This window comes from Alexandromys fortis, unplaced genomic scaffold, assembly GCF_014885135.2.
Source record: "Alexandromys fortis isolate MF-2015 unplaced genomic scaffold, M_Fortis_MF-2015_v1.1 scaffold_93, whole genome shotgun sequence".
Taxonomy (NCBI): domain Eukaryota; kingdom Metazoa; phylum Chordata; class Mammalia; order Rodentia; family Cricetidae; genus Alexandromys; species Alexandromys fortis.
Genome location: NW_026067970.1, coordinates 3,803,110 through 3,823,275, shown reverse-complemented (window position 1 = coordinate 3,823,275; position 20,166 = coordinate 3,803,110). Strand labels below are relative to the sequence as shown.

The 20,166-nt window shown below is 41.4% G+C and overlaps 1 protein-coding gene across 1 annotated transcript in view; it reads left to right on the top strand.

Annotated features, from left to right (window-relative positions):
- The window catches only part of Jazf1 (JAZF zinc finger 1), a 306,547-nt gene that overhangs the window by 1,313 nt on the left and 285,068 nt on the right, over positions 1 to 20,166 (top strand). The window lies entirely within an intron of this gene.

The following is a 20,166-nucleotide window of genomic DNA, read 5'->3' as shown; positions in this document are numbered from 1 at the left end:
GGATTTGATGGACTGTCCAGAATGGACATGAAAATTGTCACGAAATCATAAAAATGGTTTGCAAACTGCCATTGAAAGCAGAATTCTGATGAGTAATTGTCAGGCTTTGAAATTCTCAAAGTTTCAAAATATCTCCTTAATAACTTTTCCCATCTGTTCTGATAAAAGTGAGATAAGAGGTAGGCTCTCAAGTGTTGGTGGTTTGATCGGGTAGCAAACCTGCTGATTCATCTCATGCCTGAGTAGTCATAACTAAAAGTGCTCCAAGTATAAAGTCTCTCATCGTGCCTTAAACTCTAGCGATGCAGTTTCAAGAGAGATTTTCCTAGTTCACTGTACTCCTCTTCTTCCTTAAGCTAGATGTGGAGGATAAATGTAAATAGTAGAAATACAGAAAAGGCACATTATGTAAATATGTGTGGATGGTAGCCCCTGACCTGCAGAAAACTCATGGCATGGCCATGCATTTCACCAGTTATATCAGGATAAACAGAAGTGCATGTAAATTGAATCATAATCTTACCTGTTTGCCTACCTACTTAGACTACTAGCTGACCAAAAGACAATATTAATATTTAATTGTTAACGTTAACGTGATGTGAACTCATTATTTTTTTTGAATTAACTTGCAATCAGATGATCTGGACTAACAATTGGTAAATCATAAGTCTCTTTCTTGAGTTGGATGTTGTCCCAGTATTGTGCAGACACCTTTTAGGAGGTTCAAGGTTTACGAGTTTTCTGAAACTAAGCTTCTAAGTGATGATGTCTTACTCCCAAAGGGCTAATATTTTTCTTTTAATGGGTGAAAGTATTGAAAACTTAAGTTTAAATTACTAGGAAGAGATAACAATGATTATACTTGGGAAATAGTTTGATCCAGCAAAGTTTTTGAAAAGTAGATGTTAAAATGAGCAGACCCTTGGATCCAAAGCTTGAAGCGGTTCCCTGGAAGTGCTGTGCACTTCAGATGAGAAGAGGCCCCTTACCTTAAAAGGGCAACCAGCCATACAGAAAGAGATGGGGACTGATCTCACAAAGAATGACATCTGGATTAGCTGGTACTGTATGAATACGCGCTGGGTGAATAAGCAAGAGTAAAAGCACAAAAGTACTCATGAAAGCGCTACATTTTTATTATTTATTGTGATTTTCTCTATATGCTTTTGGGGACAATGAGATTTCTAATAAACAGTTGCTTTACTGATTTAATGTCCACATTAAAGATTCATAAAAAAGACCCAAGATGTGTATGTTATTTTACTTTCATCCAAGGTCCTTATTTAGTCTTGTATATAACCTCGAGAGGGTTAGAGATATGACTCTCTTTGACTTGTTACCATTTAATCACTAGTCAAAAGCACTGACAGAATTTTCAAATCCTGTAGTTTCACTATAACTATTGTGTATCATTCAAATCACTACATTAAGTTGTGAGTGGCAGTTTTTCTTATAAATGTATACTTCGCTGCATTTTTATATTCATGGCGATTCTGGTTGTTGAGCTGATAGCTTCACCTTCAGAACACACCCATTTTACCATGCAGTTCCATCTGCATCTTGTTTTTGCCTCTTCCCATTTCTAGTACGGAACAAGGGCCTGTGGCTTCAAAGACAGAAAAAAAGCACTTTCCCTAGTCTTTATCTTAAGCAGTTTTTTTCCTCCTTAAAGATGTTATGTCTGTTGTGATTTGCTTTCTGCTCTTATCCTTTCATCTTCCTGTTAGTTCGGTCCTGGAGTGAGTTCCCATCTCAATGAACATCCCAAGTATTCTAAGCCAAAGCCTTCTCACACCCATTCACTTGCAGTGCCTTAAACCACCCCCCCCCCCCAGCCACCCAGGTAACTGTGAAAGGCTGCCCTCGCAGCTCTGCTATCAGTACACACACAGCCCTGGTGCCGTTTCCTGGAGACCAGAGAAGTTTGCTCGTGGTGAGTGGGTACTCAAGTTTGTAGAAAAACTCTTGGTAAGTAGGTGAGATCAAACTGGCAACGAGGAAGCTTAGAAACAAGGAGAATACTAAAATTAGCAATGAAGGTCACGCCCCAGACTTCTGAATGAACACTTGTATCACGGCTGTGAAATCTTTTGGCTTTGGGACTCAGAAAGCAACTGTAATAATAAGAATCCTTACTTAGCTGATTTCATCTTTGGGTACATTTGTGAAACTACTGCTGCATTTTCAATTTATTTATGTGATAACATAGCACTTGCTTTTCTGCCAGGGACAGCTCTAAGTACTTAGGGTTTTTTTGTTGTTGGTTGGTTTTGGTTTGGTTTTGTGGGTTTTTTTGGTAAAGGAAAATTAAAACCAAAACAGTAGATTTGGGGGTATCTTAAATGCTAGTAAAGGGAGATGAACAATAATTTAAGCAAATGATAGCATGTATTGAAAGGTAATTAATAATACTGAAAAAAAGTTAGAATAAGGTACAGTAGATTGGAGTAGTGAGTGTTGGAATTTTAAAGAAATTGTTTAGATTAGGCCCTAGAAGCTAATACAGGGTCACAGTCTTGAAAGCGATTACATCAGTGGGAGCCAGGAGGTCCAGACAGGGGAGAGAAGACATTTCCTAGGTCTCAAGACAGGACCATGCCTTTGGAAGAGAGACTCAGGTATCTGACACAATTTAGCTCTTGTAACAGTAGTGAACAACTGGTCTTTGAAGACTTCCCTGGATAGTAAGAGCCTTTCCTTAGCTGTCGTGGCCTGGAGTCTTGTTCACAAGGAGTCGGAGTAGCTCTCCGTAGCCAGAACTAGTGTTCCTAGGCCTAGTGTATCTCTAAGCTTTATAGTCTTACTTGTTTTCCTCTAAAATCAAGTTCATAAATGCACAGGTGCCCTCACTTCATAGCGTGGGTATACAGGCTATCTAGTAAGTCCAAGTTTCTGTAATTCCTGTTGACAATGTAGATTAGTTTCCCAGAGATGAGTCAGTAAATGTTACAGTTTGAATATGAAATGTCTCCTCTAGGCTCGTGGGTTTGAATATTTGATCCCCAAATGGTAGTAAGTTATAGAAGGCTGGGTCACCTTAAGGTAGAGAACCTGGCTGGAGGAAGTGGGTCACTGGGAAAAGAGGGTCCTTGAGCCCTGCCCTGCTTCCTGTCTGTGATCTGCTTCTGGATTGTTGATTCACTGTGACCAGCTATCTCACTTCTTGCCACCACACCAGACTGCACCCTCATACCTTGAGCCAAAATAACTGCTCTTGTAAGTTCTTCTTGTCAGGTATTCTGTAACAACGATGAGAAAAGTAACTTCGATAGGAAGTTGACCCTGAGAAGTGAGGTAGCTGCTGTAATAAATTAGATCATAGGAACTATTAGAACTGGTTTGCAGGAGGGAAGAGTCTGGAGCTTCAGGCTGGGAAGCCCCAGTATACTGTAAGTAGAGCTTACTGAGCCATTCTGTTAGGAAGAACAGAATGCTGAGCGAGAGAGATGTGGTCAGTAGAGGCCTAACTCATAACATTTCAGAAGGGAAACAGGCACTGCCTCAGGGCCAGGACCAGAGGCCATTGGTGTTATCTTCTAGTGAAGACTGTCTTTCTTTTGTTCATATCCTGGGAACTAGTGAAGCCAAATTCAAAGGTGATTAACTAATTTGTTTGGTGGAGGAAATTTTAAGCAAAATGGCATTTAGGATGTGGCATGGTTACTACTCACTACCCTTAATCTAGGCTTACTATTTAAAAGAGCAACAGATGGAGCAGAAGGACATTTTTCACTCTGGTTTACTGAGGCGAAGAGCATGACCAGATTTAAGGTCGCAGACAAGGCAGCTGCTGGAAAAGCACTTGTAGTTATTAAGGAGATGAACACCATCAAAGAGAAACTTGTTATTCTGCACTGACACAACAGGAAGGTACCCTGAAGACAACCCCTCCTCGTCAAGGCTCCATCTAGTGAAAATGCAAGCTCGTGTGAAAGGAGAGTGCTGAGCTGAGAGTGCTACCATGGGGCCTCCCTGCCTGGAAGCCACTGTCTGGGGAAATGTTTGCAAACTCAGCAGTCAAGGGGCACAGAGCCACTCCAGCTTTGGCTGGTGGTGGTGGGGGGAGCAGGCTCAAGATGTCATCCCAGGATGACAGCAGAACTTGGCAGTGTCCTCCACATTACTGACTTTGCAGGCTTGAAAGATTTAAAAGTAAGGGATTTGGGGAGGAGGACTGTTATATAGGTTTTTGCCAAGACTGGAGAACTGCTAATGCCAGGCAGTGTGTAGAAAAATTGGCTTCTCTGTAATGAGGCCTGGGAGGCCATTGCATGAAGCTGTGAAAATGAACTCTAAGTTGCAATGGAGACTCCCAGAAATTCCAGGACCATGGGATGTCCACTGAGGAAAGACTCAAGTGGCAAAGCTGGCAGGGCTACTTAGGCCTCTGGAGTCCAGATGATTTCATCACGAGTACCAAATGCCAGGTATGGAGCTGAAGGATTTGGTGTTTTCCCTGTTAGCTTTTGGTCTTGCTTTGGTTTGCTTTCCCTGCTGTGCCCTTGTTCCTCCCTGTTAGGATGCAAACGTTTATGCCATTGCGTGTTGAAAGTATGTAGCTTGTTTTCTGATACCGTGGACTCAGAGTTAAGGTAATTGCCTCTAGAGACTTTGGTTTGAAACTGTGTTGGGACTTTTTTAGGTTTATTTTTATCAATGTGTATATCTTTGCAAGTGAATACCACATGTTTGCAGGCTCCCAGGTGAGAAGAGAGTGTCACAAGTGATAGCGAGCTATCGGATGTGAGTGCTGGTAACATGCTCAGAACTGCTGCGCCTTCTCTGCAGCCCTTTCTCTCTTTTCAGAGTGTTCCTGTTTGTTTAGCCATTTATCATGCATTTGCCATTTCTGTATTTCCTGGGAACTGAACTAGAGCCTCATGTGTCCTAGTCAAGAACTTTCCACTGAACTCTACTCCCCTCTCATTGCTGAGACTCTTAAAGGCTACGGAGACTTCTGAAGTTGGAGCACCTGCATTTTGCATTATGAGATGACCAGTACTCTGGGAAATGGGATAGACCGGATAGTGTGGTTTGAAGGGGAAATCCTTCTGAGAAGCTCCTGTTAGGCTTCTCACACAGTTGTAGAACCTGTAGGATGTGGAGCCTTGCTGAAGAAAGTGGTTCACCAACGGTAGCCTTGGGGTTTTATAGTCCAGTCTGCTGCCTGTTTGTTGATGTTGACATGTGTGACCAGTCACCTTAGATTCCTGCCACTATGCCTACTGCACCATGATGAATTGTCTCCTCAAACTGTGAGCCATTAGGTCCGTTCCCCCTTAGTTGCATCTTGCCAGGAATTTGGTCACAGCACCAACAGCTAAGCAACGCAGTAAGTGATTGCAGTGTCAAAGAGGCCTGCTAGCTAGTGGAGTGGGAGGTTGCGCAATGTGCAGGCCTTTAGCCCTACTTCCCAGCCAAGTGAAGTGAAGCACAAAGATAGAACTTCCCTGTGGTTTCACGGCTGGTAAGTATGACAATTTAATTCTGGATAGATATGCAAAGCTGAGCCTGAAAAATTTGACTCTCCTCTTCCTGTGTCCGTTCCTGTGCAACTAACTGGCCTGTTTCCCCTAGAATTTAACTGAAGTGGAAGCACCATAGTGAATCCTGCCTTCTTGAAATTGGCCATACTCACCTCTGCAGCTTGTCACCTCTGACTGTGGACATTGTCACTCTCTGACATATGTATACTATGTCTCTTCTATAAAATGAAGATAATAAAAGCATCTGCCTTATAAAGCATTAATGAGGACTAAATGAGATTATATTGGTAAAAGACTCATCTCCAGTATTAAATTATCTGCATCATTCAATTTCTTGCCATTTGTGTATTTCCTAAATAATATGTTTGTAGTCCTCATAGGAAAGTTGAAAGAGGTTAATGATAGAGGTGTACCCATCTACCTGCAGAGCTGTTTTGGCCACTTTAACTTGGATGTAATTCTTCAGGGCATGCTGGAGAGATTGAGCCTGGGAGATAGCCTCTGTCCCTTCTGCTTTGCATTGCTGCCTTTGGCCACATTTTCTTCTATGTGGCCAGAAGTACTTCAGATGCTGGCAAGGGCCTTAGCCACTATGGACTAGGAAAGTGGTGTCAAAGCCAGCAGCTTACAGCACGGCCTTCTCCTTGGCCTGAATGTATTTGAAAAGACCAGGACTAGAAAGAGGCACTGTGCCTGGCCTGTGGGCACATTCCCCTGATGAGCTTTCCTGTAGGGAGAAGGGATGACTGGAGATATTAATAACCTGAAGGCTAGCTGCTGCCTTCCTGCTTTCTCTGCACCCTGTGGCTTGGCAGCAAGACTCTGGATACAGAGCTGACAGGTCTGAAGTGCGCACCTTCTCACAGGCAACAACCGTAGCTGGTATAAGAGCTCCCGACTACAACTCTTTACTGCATCTCAAAACACTGTCTTTAATATTTTCTATGCCTGTTCGTTTCTCATCTAGAGTCAAATCAACCTGTATGAAACATCCCTATCGAACGTGCTCTTTAGTAAATTCACCAATAAACGCAGCTTCCCTTTAGTGTACAGTTTCTGACATGTAAGCCAAGTATAGCTTCCAGTGCTCTGCTTTCGGCTGATTGGTGGACAGAAGCCTCCATAGAGGAGGTTTTCTTCAGAGTCCTAGATGCTGTAGACATCTCCTGTGTAGACAGTCTTAGAGATACAAACTGACAGCTATTTCAGAATCTGATTCTTACCATGGATGACAGGGAGGAGACCTCACAGCTAAGGCGGGCTGGTGACACTCAGAGGGACTTTCCCAGGATCGTCTGGGAGCCAAAGCCTGTCTGTTTTAGACAGTATCAGAGGCAGGAGGCAACACTCCTAAACCATGGGAAAATCCTCCTTCCTGGTCTTTGTTCTGTACCTTCTCTATATTTCTCTCTCCCCATTGATCTTGCCTCTGTCTTCAGAGTTTGATGGTGCCACTATGGCTATGACTAGCTATTGAAGAAATACTTTCTGGGTTGTATATATTCATTTTATTTCACGGTAGTCTGATAGGCAGTAGGTTTGCTCACTTTGGAATCTGGAAATCAGAACTTTAAATTTATGTTTGGCTTTCAAAATACCTTTCATTTTAGACTCTAAATGTGAATTAGAAGAAAATTACATTTTCTTGGGGCCAGTTAGATGACTTGTGTGGGTAAAAGCTCTTGCTACACAAACAAACTTAAGTATCTGAGTTCAATTCCCAGAACCCACACGATGAAAGGAGAGAACTCCTGAAAGTTGTCTTCTGAGCTCCACATGTGTGCTGTGGCTCATGTGTGCCTGCACTCAAGCGTACCACACACACATACACACTGCCACACCACACACACGCACACATGCACACATGCACACCACAGACATATACACCACCATATCACACCACACACACACACTAAAATTACATTTTTTTTCCTTAAAGAAAGTGCCGCAGTAGTTTTCAGTGTTTCTAAAAAGGCAAGCTGCAGGCAGGGACCAGAAATGAATGTTAAGATTAAAGATGGAGTCTTTTGGCAGGAGACAAATACGCTGACTTGGGTCACTAAATCTTCTGCACAGCATCCAAGAGTCTTCTGATGGGTATTGCCCTTCCCTCATCTGGCTCACCCACAAACCCCCAGTGGGTAGTCCTGCACATTGTCTCCCAGGATGTGACAGTGACTTTTTTCCAAGGTGGACCATATATAGTGATCAGTGGAGAGTACACAATGTGTAATATCTGTAACTAGTGTATGTACAATGTGTATAAATAGCACATATATTGTAGTCTGTCTGTCTGTGTGAGATATATTCCAAAACCTAGTAGATGCCTGAAATCATGGATAATATCAGATGTGTGTGTACAGAAAGAGAGGTTATATACTCATATATCCATAAAAATAGTGTCTAGTTATATATTCTTACCTATACATGGATATATGTGGGTAATATTTGTATATATACACATGTATGTGCACTATTTTTCTATGTATCACCATTGGTCAGAAGATACTCTCTGTTCATGTGAATAGTGTTTTATATATAATTTTCTATTTGACATTTTAAAACTGATGTTGAATGAAGGTAACTGAAGGCATGGAAAGCTAAACTCCATATCTGCAAAGACTGATTATTACCTCTAGAATATAGTACATATAAGGAATATATGTGTATATATGCACGTGTTTCTGTGTATGTATGTGAATCCATGTCTATATGTGCATATATTTGTATGTGTGTATAGACACATTTGTTATCATTCTTTCTCCTTCCTTTTCTTTCCCTAACATCAATGGTTGATGCCCATGGTGGTGAGAATTATCCCACATGTTTTTAGTGCTTCTTACATGCTAGTAATTAAGATAGTACCTCTTATCTCTAGTGGGATGAGGTATTGAAGAGGCCAGGTATAGACAGGTAAGATAATTGTCGGACACAGGAACATATGTATTGTGATTCTAATGCTCAACCCCAAGGCCTCTCCTTTGAACAATACATTTTGTGTGTGTGTCTGTTTTTGAGTACATTCTTGGGCCCATGCAGCACTTCTTGAGGCTCTGGGGAAGCCCAGCAATGTGCGTAGCCATGCACTCACAGGGTTGAAATTTGTACAGTTTGAAAAAGATTTTAACACCACTCACAATATTTTCCTACACTCAAGTTGTCCCGTTTCTTCATAGGTTCACTGACATTGGAGTTGAGAGAGTTTTGAGAGACAGCTCAGGAAAAGGTGGACTAGTGACACTTTAGTTTGGCTTTGGTGGATGTGTTGATGCAGTTCATGCTTATATAGTTGGCCATCCTCTGGTGAGAATTGCTTTCCAGGAACTCTGCCCATTGCCCAGGTCACCTGGGGTCCTTTCACAGAGGCTTAGATCAGAGGTAGTATTGAAGCATAAATGGGAATTGTGATGTCTGTCATGGGGAATGGTTTGAAGTATGGAGCCAGAAGTTGGTCAGTGGATGTGTAAAATTCCAAATGGAAGGTTTGTTCTTAACCTTAGTCCATTCAGAATAGCAGTCCTCCCCTATTTGGGGTATACTCAGTAATAAGTAAATAAATAAACAAACAACTACAGATGCACTTTTAAAGATTCTCTGTTTTTAAATTCCCTGGTTTATTTGGCTTGAATACACATAACAATAAAAGATAGTGACAACAAAATGTCATTAATAAAAGATTCTGTGAAGTTATTCCATGCATTAAAAATGTCCTAGATTTTATGGCTCATATGTGAAAGAGAGGCATTTGCAAATCTGACAGTCACGAGATTTGATATGACATCAGCAACAAAGATATATGAGGCTGAAAGTAATTCTTTTGAAATATTAATAATTACAAATTGAATTTGATCACCTGTGCTTGAGGGAGAGCTAGTTTATCTTTCTACCTACAGAAAGTGATTTTAATGCAAATTTTTGTCATGAAAATTCATGAACATGCCCAGCTCCAAGCAGAGATTAGCAATATGTCCAGCTGTTAATGTACACACATGTTCTTTTTGGGGATTTTGACTTTGCAATGTTTTGGTATGACCAGTTTGTAAAATTTTGTTTTCTTCTCATTTCTTAACCCGAATAATCAATTTCACAAGGGGTTTGCACATGTAATATTACAACATTTTTTACTATGGAGGGCTGCACAAAACTTGGATTAGTTCCCTAGACTTTCAGGTAGGGGCTCGTCATCTCGTACGGAGACCATGCTGTTTACCCTCCCAGGCCATTCTGCCCACCATTTAAGTACTGCCTTCCAAACTGGAGCGTAATATGTTATCATAGTAGTTAAATACTGTGTCTAGTGAGATGTGGACTAAGATGTTTGTGCTTGGTAAGAGTATAGTAGACATACTTTCCTTCAGCACAGAAAGCCTGTTCATCTTACGAAGATCAGTATTACAGCAGTCTTTTCCTGTATCTTGTAGTGTCTGCTCCTGTCTGTCACGGGTTGTCCCTCCTATGTACACTCTCTCCCCTCCAAGATTCAGCTCCTGCCTAGAGGACAGAAGCTTGTCGTCTTCCTGTTGTCTTCTTTCAGAAGTAGGATGAGAAAACCCAGCAGCACTGTGCTATGGAAAGAATGCTTTGGGAAGTGCCTTTGGACTGTGGTAACATCTTTAAAAGTAGGCTTGGATGTATGCATGTGTTATGGGTTTGAATGTCTATGGCACATATACACAAATGCCAAATTGGTATAGGACAGTTTATATTTATGGAATATGAAAAATAACTTTGCAAAAATAAAAGGGAAATTAATTTTATTTTTATATTTTAGAATAAAAATTTATGCTTTTTCCAGGTTTAGAATAGTATGGAGTTTCCTGGAATTAGTTCTTTGCCTTGCCTGTTTGGTACTCCGGCATGTGCTGAGGCCTACACAATCTAAGCAAAGTGTGCCTTTTTCCTCCCTCATCCCCTTTACTAGACTCTTTGGCATGAAGAAGGCTGGGGACTAGGTGGAAGAAACAAGCTGAGGTAGAAAACTGGATTTTGAATCCTGACCAAATCATCTCTGAGATCTCCAAATTTGAGCAGCTCTGCCATCCTATGTAACTGTTATTTATAAAGTGCCTCATGGCAGCCTTCAGTATACACAGTGCGGTAATATTCCTATTTACAAAAGAGGGAGCCATGACACAGACCAAGTAACTACCCCCATGGACTTGCCAGTAAAATGTTTGGGGAAGAAAGGGACAGTATCACTGTGTATCTACAGCTTGTTCTTTAAATCTTGAAGTATGAAATTCTATAAAATCCTTGTTCTTTTTCCAACACAGAATCACTTTATGTCACCTAAGATGATGCCAGTGTTCCTCCTGCCTCAGCCTCCTGAGATGCTGGGACACCAGGTGTATGCCACAGCACTTGGCTGTGTTTGCATTTATAAGAGTGCTGTGTTTCCGACTGAACTTACTAGGCCTTTTAGTGTTTGCATTTTCATAGCAGGCTCTTCCATACCTAGAGGCCCTTCTCAAAGACTGGATTTCCACTGGGAAAGCGTAACACAGCCAGGGAAATAGTTTGACGTCATGTCTGGTAGAAAGGGTGTTTCAGGCTTCTGAGAGAAACTCTTCAGGGGGCCTGCGAACCCACATGTAAGCATGCCACCAATTCGGAAAGGAGACCAGTGGTAACCATTATGTGGTGTGTTGATTCTAAGAGTATTAGAGCTGTTGTTTATTGAAAGATGCTAGTAAGTTTTCTTCATTGATACATATTTACTTTTGAAGATCCAGATCTAAAGAGAAGTTGTGTGTATGTGGATATGATTAGGTAAATACCCAGTGTTATCTATCAACATATGTCAGTTCTCTTTTGATTTGTGTCTTCAAAGCTAAAGTCATTCCATTATGTTCATGCTCTTTATTTCAAAAATTTGGGTCAAAGGTACATAACGGCATCTAGATGTAAATATGGTAAGAAAACCTAGGGTTATCTGGCTTTATGCCGAGCCCTCCCTGCTTGACACTTCTGCTGTTATCCACAGAAAGCACACTTTTTGTCTGGTCATTCTGGCATTAGACAGTCACCAGCTGGCACAGGAGCACATCTGGATATGAGGCCAAAGCACCTTACTGCTTCATAATTCATTGAATAGATGCATCCTGAACACTCTTTCAGCCCCCCTTCCTGCACAGGTGGCAGAATGACATAGAAGTAACGCAAGAGCAGGGAATTCTGCACGTAATGTATTTGTACCTTTTAGGTTCTGAGAGATGTGGCTATAAACAATTCCTGTGATTCCTGTGGGGCCAGGCAGAGTGGTGAGCCTGGTTCTCTAAGCCGCATGGCCACAGGGGAAACATACACCCTGCAAGTGCTCTGTGGCTCAGGTAGGATGGGCTGAGTTTCATCCTCACGGTATTTTTCAGGGGTGGTGGCTTTATCGGGTGTGACTTCCCTCAGCTTAGGGATATCTGTATTGGTGGCATCATTTCTTTCCTCAGACACTGTCCTGAGTACTCTCCTTAATCAGATACTTTGAGCAGTCTATTGTTTCGAAAAGCTGGATTTCTCTACTAGATCCAGCTAGATGGACTTACAGGTGACCTAGTCCAGTTACTGACCCGTGGATGGAGCAGTGTAGTGATTTGAAGTGAGAATTAGTGAGGAGGGAAGAGGACAGCCGTGAGCACCAAACTGGCCAAAGGATTCTACAGCCAGGTTACCTCCCTAGGAATCTTGTCTTTATTTCTTTGTCAAGTTATAGGAGCTCCCAGTGTCCCCTTTTCTGCTTCTCTAAAATGGGGTGACAGTCTACGCGAACCTCAGGATAGGTTAGGTGTGTTCGCAGGTGAGTGTTTTGTTTATCATTTCCTCTGCAGGAACTGGGTTGGCCATGAGACCCCAACCTGTGTCTGATGAGGATGGAAATAGGGCCTACTTCTGACGGTGACAATTAGATAAAAGGATGTGTGTGAAGGGCCTGCCAAGTAGAGGCAGTCCCTAAGTGTTAATAGCTGTGGTTGTTCTTTCTCCGATCCCTCCTCCACACTGATGCTCCCAGCACCACAAAGTCCTCAGACTCTTGAATCCTTTTCGTGTATCTACAGTACAGTAGAGCAAATCGTTACCAAAATAACCTTATGTGCTTATGTCTCGGGTTAGGAATTTTTACTTTTGGTAGACTTTGATTTCCCTGGAAGTTCTGAGTTATGTTTGTACAAGTTATACTGAGTGGTTCTAGGCATCCATGGGATAGTAAAACATTCCCTACATAAACTGTTGCAGTTTCAAAGTGTACCAACCTTAACTTAGTATTGTTTATGTAGATTTAAGCTTTTGAGATATTAGGTCATGTGATTAGACAGAAGCTCATACATTTCAAGAGTCTGGAGAGCTATATTAAACTATACATAAACAGAAAATAGCTTTTCTCATCCTTTAACCACTAAGTGCTGGAAAAACAGGACACAAGTTGTGCATTGTTTATTGTGAAAGAATTTATAGGGCTCTCATGAAGAATCCAAGAACAAACTCTGAAGTTAGCAAAATGCCATTTCCTCCCCTTTAAGTGCTATGCTCCTCTTTAATAATAGTCTTGGGAATGTTACATTCTCAGATGTTGGAAGTTGCTCAGGAAATCCCGGGACAAGCCATATTTGAGGAACTCTGTAATAACTGAGCGGTTCACTCATAGAGACCGCCTAAATGCTGCACTTGACAATCATTTCCTACTGAAATGATCCTCAGTCCTATAAGATACATGCTAGCCGTTTTCTCCATTGTAGAGTGTACTGGGCTCTTCTGGTCAAATGATTTCCAAACTCGCCCCCCCCTCATTCCCAAGCTCCCTTTTCCCTCACTGGTAACACCCCTGTTTTGAAAGATTCTGTGTAACAAACATGCTGATTTAATAAGTATTAAATAGCTTCTCTTCTACTTTCCATGCGGCATTATCTAAACTCCCAATTCTTTATTAGTAAATATTTGCTGAGTGTCAGCTGTGCAGGCACAATCCAGGATCTGAGGACAAAGTAGTAACTATATAGCTAACGTCCTTGGGCTAGTGGAGAAGCTGGTAAACATTTTATGGTTATTAATCTGAACAGTTAAAAAGGGAGGAAAAGGAAAGTAGTGAGGAGACAGAGGCTGAGAGTCCTATCTGAAGTGAGGGGTGTGAGGGCAGTCTAATGGGGCCCTCTGTGGAGTAGGAGCCGTTTGACTATGGAAGTGGGGGCAGACAGACATGGACAGAAGGACTGAGGATGGGGTGGGGTGTAAAGGAAAGAGGGTAGTCTGGGCCTGCACGTGCGAACCTGTCTGTCACCACATGGAGTGAAAAGAAGTCCAGTCCCAAGTGAGGATGTGGACACGATGTGGCTTCATTACGGTTAGTGGTTAGTTTCTGCTGGACTTCTGTGCAAACGCTAGGCCAGGCAACTCAAAGACCATTACCACATTGAAAGCCACAGAGGGATCTGAGAAAAGTCCCATTGCTGCTCCAGTTCTCTTTAAATGTAGCTTGCTTTGCCTTCCTTAAGGATCCTATTTTTAAAAAATGTATAAATAAAAATGTTGACTAATTCATTTGACTGATCTAGTACATTTGGCATTTTATTTTAAAGCAAGATTATATATACTCATATTTAAAATAATGCTTGCTTCCTAACTCTAAGGACCTATAGATTCCTTCAGTGTTTTTCCTCAGCAGTTTTGTGAAACCCCTGCATAGATTTTACTGGTTCATCAAATGTAATGGGTGGGAAACAGAAAATAAAATGGACTTGACTGACACCTGCCTCCTTACCACAGGGCTGTGGTAGACCCTGAGCCTGAAGATATTGTTTCCTCATAGCTAGGCTGGTTCCCAATTGAAAGGCAGTTTTAATGAAACTCTGTCACAAAGAGTGATTACTGTTCCTCTTTCCAAATGTCCATCTTCAGAGGAGATATGGCGTAGATGTTTTCCTAAGATGGGCGTCACTTCAGTGAGAGCATGTGACTCTGGTCTACTTGTCATCATCTTTGTTCACGTAATTGAGAGGCGACTGTTTGGGTGAAAGGACGCACATACATAAGGAAAGTCAAAATAAAAATTAAAACAGTGGAGGCCTGCATTTGCACCTGTAATTTGGTGTTTTGGTCAACAGGTACCATTCAAATTTTTGTTATTCCAGTAATTTTTGTTTCTCCTGACTAGAAGCTAAGCCTCCTGAAGACATGGCCATGGTTCTACGTCTCACCATTGTGTCCCCACTCTACATACCACTGAGTTTATAATGTAAGAATTTCAACAGATATCCATCGAACTGTCTTCATTTTTACATCAACTACCAAGATGACTTCAGCTCCAAGGACCAGGTTAGATGACTTCTGATAACAATGAGATATTCTTTTATCATTTTCATACTTTGCTTAAAATAAAGACTTTTGAAAGTACAAATTTAATGACTGTGAGTTTTTTTATGCATTTCTTCTTTTTAAAAAATTTTTAAAACAATTTTTTTTATTTTATATTCCAATCCCAGTTCCCTCTCCCTCCCTCCTCCTGCTCCCTGCACCTTTTCCCCCAACTCCCCTCCCATCCACTCCTCAGAGAGAGTAAGGCCTCTCATGGAGAGTCAACGAAGTCTGTCACATCACATTGAGGCAGGACCAAGGCCCTCCTCTCTGTTTCTAGGCTGAGCAAAGTATCCCTCCATAGGGAATGGGTTCCAAAAGCTAGTTTGTGCACTAAGGATAAATCCTGATCTCACTGACAGTGGCCCCACAAACTGCCCAAGCCACACAACTGTCACCCATATTCAGAGTGCCCAGTTTGGTCCTGTGCAGGTCCTCAGCTGTCATTCTGGAGTCAGTGAGCTCCCACTCGCTCAGGTCAACTGTTTCTGTGGGTATCCCCATCATGAACTTAACCCTTTTGCTCATATTATTGCTCTTCCCTCTCTTTGACTGGGCTCCAGGAGCTCATCCCAGTGTTTAGGTGTGGATCTCTGCATCTATTTACATCAGTCACTGGATAAAGGTTCTATGGTAACAATTAAGGTAGTCACCAATCTGATTACGGGGAGGCCAGTTCAGGGACCCTTTCCACTATTGCTTAGAGTCTTAACTGGGGTTATCCTTGTGTATTCCTGGGTTTCTTGCTAATCTCGTAATGGCTCCCCCATCAAGATATTTCTTTCCTTGTTCTCCCTCTCTGTTCTTCCCCCAACTTGACCTTCTAATCATATCACTTTATACATCTCTGACACTTCTGTTGCATTGGAAGAATTGAAGGACACATAGAAAAAATGTTGAGCATTGTGACTCATACCTGCAACCCCAGCACTTGAGAGGAAGAGGCAGGAGAGTCAGGAGGTCAAGGCCAGTCTTAGGTACATAGCAAGCTCAAGACCATCCTAGGATAGAGATGATACTGTCAAGAAAGGAAAAGAGAAAGAAGAGGAGCAGGGAAGAAAAGAGTGGAAAGAGGAGGGGAAAAAAGAAGTATGAAGACTGATTCTTCAGTAAGACAGGGATATTTAAAGAACATTTTCCTTAGTTTTTTTTTTTAAGTTCAATTGTTTGACTGACTTCTTGGGTTGTAGCTCTGATCTTACCATTTAGTTTGTTTCAAGGCATTGTAAATTTTCAGATAAGTCATAGTTTGCAGAATGTGATCATTTTGGTATACCAAGTTTATCTTTTCAGCTACTATAGCTAATAGGCACAACCCTGTATGGATTAAAGACTTAGGAAGTTTAATTTTGTTTTCTATAGTAGTCTAGGGTAAGCTGTTGGGTTCTTTGTAATCTTTCAGACCTTCAGATTCTATCCATCTTTTTGCTCTGCTTCTTCTGACTGACTTCTCCACTCTAAGAGAAGAAAATACATTTCCTGGGGTCTTTACATGAACCTTTGTGTTCACCTTGCAGGTGGAGCAAGGGTATAGAGGGGTACATGTATATGACCCAGGTCTGCACTGTTCCACTAGTGGGTGCTTAGTCACAGGGCTCCATAAGGTGTGAAAGGCCCTAGCTGGGCCTGCTGCTTCTATGGCTTGTGGAAAGGGAAGTGCACATTCTGGTGAGCAGCTAGCAAGTTCATGCTCTGTACTAAAAGATGAGTTTATTAAATACCCAACAATAGTCTAGTAGTCTAAAGGAGTGGTGATGGCTACAATCATAGTTAAGATCAGGAATACTTTACTGAACTGCATCCATATGTCAATGACTGTTAAACACACCATAGCATCTTACTTGATCCTCCCAAAAAGGTTTCATGAGACATTCAGTTATTACTTGCATCTTAGAAGTCAAGACACTGAGTCGTGACCACCTCAATCTAAAGAACCAGGTCTTTTTGACTCTGAAGTCTCCACTGTGACACCTTAGGGTAGAGGAGATGCCTAGGGAGGAAATAAAAGCCGTAAACTGCTTCTTTCTTACTTTTGTTTAATAATTTCTTTTGAGAACTTCATATATGAAGTCTGCATCTCCATTACTTTGAATCTCCCTCTACCCTCAGTTCCTCCCATGTCTCTACAAATTAATGATCTTTTCTTCAATTATTGTTCTTTGTATATACATACGTATACATATGCATATATGTGTGTATGAACCTACTGAGCTTTGCTCATATGTACATGTATTCAGGACTGACCACTTGAGACTGGATAACCTATGTGGGAGTTTTTCCCTGGAGGAGATGGATTCTCCATATCAGCAAGCATTGACCTCCTGTAGCTATTTAGGGGAAGCATATGGAATTTCTCCTGCCCGAATTGTCATGTGAACTGGTGTTGTCATTGTGCTGATCTTGCAGGCAACCATATTGTTGAGAGTTCATGAATACAGTATCTCTGTCATGTGTAGAAGATACCATCTCACAGCAGGCCTGACTCTGACTCTGGAAATCTTTCTGCCTTCTCTTCCGTGATTTTCCCTGAGTCCTAGGAATAGGTATTGCATACAATGTATCAACTAGGTTGTTAGATGTAGCAGTTAGGGTTGATTACCTCACAGTTACTTATCGTCTGCATTTTGACTAGTTGTAGACCTCTGTATAATCTCTGTCCATTGCTAAAAAAAAATTCTTTGATGAGAAGCGGGAGCCACATTTACTTATGGATATTTAGAGTGTTGTTTAGACATTATATGGGTTTTTGGACAATGGCAACGGTAGGTTCTCTCCTCAGTCTTGTAGACTTTTCCAGTTACAGGTAGTTAGTTAGCTTTTCAGTTCCAGACATGAGTTACCTTCTATTGAGTGGGCATTCCGTCTAATTGGACAATGATTGATTGTAAAAGTGTCACTATCACACTATTGTAGATATCTCACTGATTGATAGACACTTTGTGTTAGGTTGTATAAGGGCTATTTATGCAAGTTATCATCTCTCAACCATTTTATTTTTAGTCATACCCTACATATTTAAAAAAAAGTTTTCCTATTCCTATCCTTCCCCAGGAAGTTTTTATACCACACATGTGCTATAGATCTGATTATGTACAGTATATTTGTCTACAGTGTATATGTTATTATTCCCTATACACCCTTGCAACCAAGTTTTCATTACCTGGGAGGAACCATTAGCCATCATTCTCTTATGCTTTTTGCTATTTTGAACAAACTGAACTCATAAAGCAGCTGTGTTTAGGGTATCAAAATCTAACTTAAAGCAACCTGATTACTACCCTGTTTTTGTTTTTTATGTTTTCATTTACTAACTCCTTTCACATCTTTTTTTTTCAAACATAATGTACGTTCCTTGGTATTTGGACTTACAGCTATATGAACTGCTATTCGTTTCTCTGGACCTAGGACACTGGGTAGAAGCAGACTGTTGATGGGACATAGGGACATTCCGATGTAGGGACAGCCTTGAAAGCTGTAAGTTGAAACAGGAAAGTACTAGGCTTCTCCAGTCCTCATTCTAGAAGTCAGTATATTCAAGCTCTGTGTGTGTCTGCATTAGACTTAACTGCAGTCAGTGGCAGACTGTATCTACAGAGGAACTAGCCTAAAGAGACCCTTGGGCATAAAATTGGCTCCCACAGGTCTGGAGAGATGGCTCAGAGGTTAAGAGCACTGGCTGCTCTTCCAGAGATCCTGAGTTCAATTCTCAGCAACCACATGGTGGCTCACAACCATCTGTACTGAGATCTGGTGCCCTCCTCTGGCTTGTGGGCATACATCAAGGCAGAATGTTGTATATATAATAAATAAATCTTTAAAAAAAAATTGGCTCCCACAGAACATCTACAAGGTCATCATCATGATCCCGTGAATTGTTTCTTATGTTGTTATACTCTTTCTCTGTTGGAATGTGAGTGTGACCTATACTCATATGTTACATTGGATGCAGTTTGGTGCCTGTGGGGACTTGGAATTGTACTGGCTACTGGTGGTTCAGATAAAGATTCTGGGTCTACCTTGCCACTCTTTCCTGGTGGTCAGGATATATGTGTAGACCGAAGTTTCTGTTGTTCTCTGTCTTTGGTTTATAATTCCTGGCACTTTAGTTAGCTTTCTTGAGTCCCTGACTTCACAACAAGGGCAAGAAGAAGTAAAGGAGCTCAAATCATGTTGTATCAAAATATAATTTGGTTTATTTGGTACATGGGTGTAATTACTGCTAAGTTCATAAACATGGACTCTAGAATATAGTTCCTTACAGAACAGAGGAGTTTCTCTCTGCTACCAGTGGAAGCAAGTGTCGCGGGAGGTGGGGGGGGCACCTCTACTCCACAGCTCTAAGGGCCATTTCCTTCTCTTTGTTGCTTCATCATCCTCAAGGATAAAGGTACAAAGGATCACCCATGGGCTAAATTTGACCAGTTTTCTGTCTTAGTATGATCTGCATACTAAGAATGATTATCGTATTTTTAAAAAGTTGAAAAAAAGTCTTATAGCGTGTGAAAGTTACAACTTCCATTTCATGTCCATAAGTAAAGTTCAGTTGCACCAGATCACACATTTGCTTTCATACTGTCTCTAGTTGCTTCTGCATTGCAGTGGGAGACTTAAATAGTCAAGACAGTATGGCCTTCCCAGTCAAAAATGTTTGCTGTCTAGCATTTTGCGGACGTTTGCCCACCTCTGCTATGGGGTACCATTCTGGCGCCCTGTGATGTTCATTGAGAGTGGTTCTCACCCTGTCTGCTCTTCAGCTTATGAAAAAGAGTGTTTGTTAGTGAGCACACAGAGCTGAAGGGGGCAGGCAGAAACAGTCTTCAGCTGAGCAGCCACTTACCCAGCCCGAACTTCAGCTATTATAAAGAGAAGGCAGTGCTAATGACTGAGGTTCATAGAGCAGTCCATCATAGGAGTGTGTGTGTGTGTGTGTATGCATGTTTACACATGAATGTGCATACTACAGTCTCTTTCCACTTCAAAACCCATGTGATTGATTAAAGGAAACTGGGAGCCATCTTGGTTTCTATGTGATATAAAGTGTGATATGAAAAACATAGGGTATGTGGCATTGATGGAGGGGGCTTATTTATCTGCTCATTTATTCATTAATTCATTCATTTAACAAATATTGTTTGAGAATGTCCTCCCTTTCTGCTTTGATATATTAGGTACTTATCTGAATTTAGCATTTTCAGTAAGGTTCTCACACAAACAGAATAGTGACACCCTGACCATCACCAGTAGCTTCTGGAACTGGATTTGAGTAACAGGTACTTAGCACCATGTCTTCTTGCCCCAGATTTCCAAACTGAGAAGCTGTTAGGCTGAGGCCCAGCAGCTG